Below are 4,544 nucleotides of genomic sequence, written 5' to 3'. Positions count from 1 at the left end.
TTGTTGAGAGTTTTTATTCATGACTGGATGTTGAATTTTGTCAAAAGCTTTTTCTGCATCTGGTGAGTTGATTGTATGGCTTTTAGCCTTCATTTTGTAAATGTAGTTTATCACACAGATTGATCTATGATTATTGACACTTCCTTGCATAAGAATCCTCTTTCATTCATATAATTAACTGTAGTATATATTATTTTTAAAAACACATTTTTATGTAAAAATGTCATTCCCGTCTCCCAGCAGCTTCCTTTTCCAAGTTAATCACTCATCTCTTTTATAAATATCTTTCTAGAGCCTGTATGTATACACAGTTGCATACACACATTACATACATTCATTTTTTTACATAAATGATTGCATATTACGTGCATTTTGCTATGCTTTGCTTTTTATGCAAGGATGCGTTTTGAATATCTTTTCATGTCAGTTCATATTGAGCTGCTTCTGTTATCCATTTAGCTGGACAGACAGTATTCATGGTGCGGCCGTATCGTTCTTTAAGCAGTCCCCTATTAGTGGAAACATAGTTTGCCAGTCTTCCACTGATGCAGTGTCGAAATGAATAATCCCCTACTGATATTCTGGAAGTAGAATTACTGAGTTGAAACTTACTTATTTATTTTTTTTTAAGATTTTGTTTATTTATTTGATAAAGAGAGCAGAGCAGGAGGGAGAGAGGGGCAGAGAGAGAGGCAGACTCCCAGCTGAGCAGGGATTCCGGATGCTGGGCAAGCCCAGAGCCCTGGGATCATGACCTGAGCTAAAGGCAGACACTTAACTGACTGAGCCACCTAGGTGCCCCTGGGTTGAAATTTAAAAGCACTTATGTGTATGTTCTAAAAAATGGAAAGGTTTGTGTTTTTTTCCCAGTCATTGTCTTTATATAACATGAATTTATAAGTACAATAAATTTATATAAAATATTTAATCTATCCTTTATCACCAGTGTGTTGACTTCTTACCCTAAGTAAGTAATGATTTATTTACACGTCCTTGAGGCAGTTTCCTTCTCTCCAGACTATATTTTTGCTCACTAAGTTATTTGCCTTTGTGTTTACCCTTATTTACATAGAAATGTGTTTTTAAAAAATAATATATACTACAGTTAATTATATGACTATATATAGTATGTATAGTCTATACTATATAGTATATATGCAGTATCTAGCACATAATAGACTATAGAGGATAGTCTAATATATTGTATAGATACTATATGACATATAATGTATTATAGGATATATTAGATATTACATAGTATGTACTATACTTATATATAACATAAATACTATGTTTATAAATATAGCCTATACAGTAGTATATATTAGTTATTTATTAAAACATACATTTTATGTATAAGTATATTTAAAATGTTTAATATATGTGCATATGTGAATATTTTGATATATATATATATATAGGTCATTTCTAATATTTCTATGTTGTTTCCGTTTAAAATATTTACATCGTTTTCCAAACATAATCTCCATAGTTGAGCACCCTTTTGTAGAAGGTATCACACAGCACTGCAATAGCCTGACACTTGTATTCATTCTAGACAGCCCCTTCTGTGAGGACTGGGACCACAGCCATTTAATGTTTTATCCCCAGCCAAGGTCCGCCATGTAATAGTTGTTGAGTAAAAAACCGTGTGCGTTGAATGAATGCTACTCACAACAGAGCCTTGTTCTTCCTTCAGTGGTTTCAGTATTTTCTCTGCTGGGATCTTTTAGGTTCTCAGCATGTAGCATTCACATCATCAAAAAGGAAGGAAATAGAAAACACGGTGATTAGTGACTGCATGTGGAATTTTGATAAGACCCAGGCTTCCTCATGCTTAATCTTGTCTCCATTCCCTACGTTATAATGTCTGCCCTCACCCTCACCTCACCTGTGGACAGCAGGTGTAAGGAAGTGTCAGCAGTGATCTGATGGTAAACACAGAGTTTTGGCCCATCACCCGTCTTCTTCATGGAAGATTGTGCGGCTTCCCCTGTTTTATCTTATTTCTCTTCCTCTCAGCTTACAGAAGATTATATTAATTTGATTTTTTAAATGTGCTATGTCTCTTGTCTGGGTACACTACCCCATACGTTCTGCTCCGCAGCGTGTTCTGGAGGTAGAGACATGCAGTGTCATTTATGTGGCAGATACTGATTGGATGCTGTGGAGTGCGGGGCCCCGTTTACAGAACTCAAGGTGAATCCTACCATTCCAAGGCTAGCTCTGGGGGGCAGCGCTGGGAGGGAGCCTTCTGTGCTCTGGAGAGATGGAGGAGGCCAGGCAAACCAGGGGTTGGGGGGTGGGAAGTAGAGGAAAAGGAGTCTTGGACAGAAAAGGAGTTGCCTCCAAAGTGGCAGGCAGGGCCACGTAGGAGACTTAGAATGTCATGTCCTGACACAGGTCTCGGCGGCACCCCTGGTGGCTCCTGCTACTTTGTCTCTGCTAGTCCTCTTGGTCATCACAGTCACACAAGTGCCCGGGGGAGGCACAGGCTGTGGTGGAAGGAATGACCCTGAAGAATGCTGGGGGTGGAGTTCACAGGTGTTATCGGTGCTGAAAACTTTGGTCAGAGCCTTCCGGATGAATGCGGTCTCAGCTCCTTGGTGTTTGTCTTCACAGGGGTACCTCCTCCCTACCAAGAGCCACAATCAACATGACTGAGGCTTCCAGAGCAGGAATAAGTCACAAGATGAGCTTCGCAACATCGGTCTTGTCTCTCCGAAGTCTGCCGAGACATGCGGAAAACCTCAGGGCAAGCTCAGCATGTTCAGCCCTATTGCAGCGGAGCCCTCGCTCTAGGTTTTATACATTTAGGATATAAAACAATGAAGAAAACCCCTGTCTTTAAAGAAGATGCTGCCAGCCACCAGCCTTAGATGAGGACTGAAAAAATAAACCCTGACCAAAAGAAAAAAAAAAAAAAAAAAAAGGAATGTTTTTACTGCATATAAAGGTAATTACTTTTGTAAGTGGAATTTTTGCAGGGTGTTTGTTTGTTTGTTTGTTTGTTTGTTTTCTGGAAGATCTTGTGGGCGTATTTTGAAGTTAAAATCTTAGTTGTTGGAAATAGAATGGAACGGATGCTGTATTTTGTCAGATGCTTTTTCTGCATCTGTTGAGAGGATCATATGGTTCTTATCCTTTCTTTTATTAATGTGGTATATCACATTGATTGATTTGTGAAAGGTGAACTACCCCTTTAGCCCAGGACTAAATCCCACTTGGTCATGGTGAATAATCCTTTTAATGTACTGTTGGATCCTAATGGCTAGTGTCTTTTTTTTTTTTTAAGATTTTATTTATTTATTTATTTGTCAAAGGGAGAGAGAGAGAGAGTGCACACAAGCAGCCAGAGAGGCAGGCAGAGGCAGAGAGAGAAGCAGGCTTCCTGCTGAGCAAGGAGTCCTATGCTTGACTTGATCCCAGGACCCTGGGATCATGACCTGAGCTGAAGACAGTGGCTCGACCGACTGAGCCACCCAGGCATCCCATAATGGCTAGTATCTTAGAATTTGGGATCCATGTTCATCAGGAATATTGGTCTGTAACTCTCCTTTTTGGTGGGGTCTTTGATTTGGGGATCAAGGTAATGCTTACCAACTTAATTTATAGTTAGGCTCATTTTTTCATTTTTAGAAACTACTATTTTCTTTTTTATCTAAGTTTTTAATATGTAAATCATGTATGTGGTTCCAAAATGGTGTAAAAGTTGTAAAGTAGTCTCATTTCTACCCATGTCCCTTCTACTCTGAATTTTACATGCCTTTATAGATAATTTTCTATTAGTCTTTCATTTGCATTCCAGTGGTTTTTTAAAAAAATTATTGTTGCAAGTATAAGGAAATACATTCATATATGTCCTTCTCCCCCCCTTGTTTTTAAACTTGGGAGGTTGCTTACTGTATATCAGAACTTCTCTCCTTTAACATATCCTGGAAACTACAGCATCTCAGTTTCTAGATGCCCTCCCATTCCTTTTTATGGCTGTATTTGATTTTCTTGAGAAGATTTATCATAATTTGTTTCATTTGTCCTTTATTGGTGCAGAGTTGGTTTGTTTTCTAATCTTCTATCACAAATCACAATGAATTTGTGTGAAATGAATGTGCCAGTGAATAATCTTGTGCATAGTCATTTCATATTTTTTCTTGTGTCTTTGAGAATGTCAGGTCAAAAGGTAAATACATATGTAATTTTTCTAAATATTGCCAAATTTCTTTCCACAGGGACTGCGCCATTTTGGATTCCCATTGGCAGTGCTTGAGAATGTCCAATTCTCCAGAGTCTCATCAGTATTGTATGTTTTCAATCTTTGGGATTTTTCTAACTTGATACACAAGAAATGGTCTCTCAGTGTTGTTCAAATATGTATTTCTTTTTCTGTGTTGAAGGTCTGTTTTCATTTTTCCTACTAAATTGCTTTGGCTAATTTTTTCTCTCAGGGCCTTTTTTTTTTTTTTCAATTTTTAAGAGCTCTCTATATAATAGGCATATTAGTTGATTGTTTAGGATGCAAATTACATTACAATGGTGTGACTAGC

General features: G+C 37.9%; 1 long non-coding RNA gene across 1 annotated transcript; it reads left to right on the top strand.

Annotated features, from left to right (window-relative positions):
- Positions 1–2,132: 2,132 nt before the first annotated feature.
- LOC132012934 (uncharacterized) lies at positions 2,133–4,318 on the top strand. The gene is made up of 3 exons (XR_009402817.1): positions 2,133–2,199; positions 2,623–2,956; positions 4,230–4,318. It is a non-coding gene; the product is annotated as an uncharacterized LOC132012934 (long non-coding RNA).
- The last annotated feature ends 226 nt before the right edge of the window (positions 4,319–4,544 follow it).

The sequence above is a fragment of the Mustela nigripes genome, chromosome 1 (assembly GCF_022355385.1).
Source record: "Mustela nigripes isolate SB6536 chromosome 1, MUSNIG.SB6536, whole genome shotgun sequence".
Classification (NCBI taxonomy): Eukaryota; Metazoa; Chordata; class Mammalia; order Carnivora; family Mustelidae; genus Mustela; species Mustela nigripes.
Note: the sequence above shows the minus strand (reverse complement) of the source record. Positions and strands in the feature narration are given on the sequence as shown.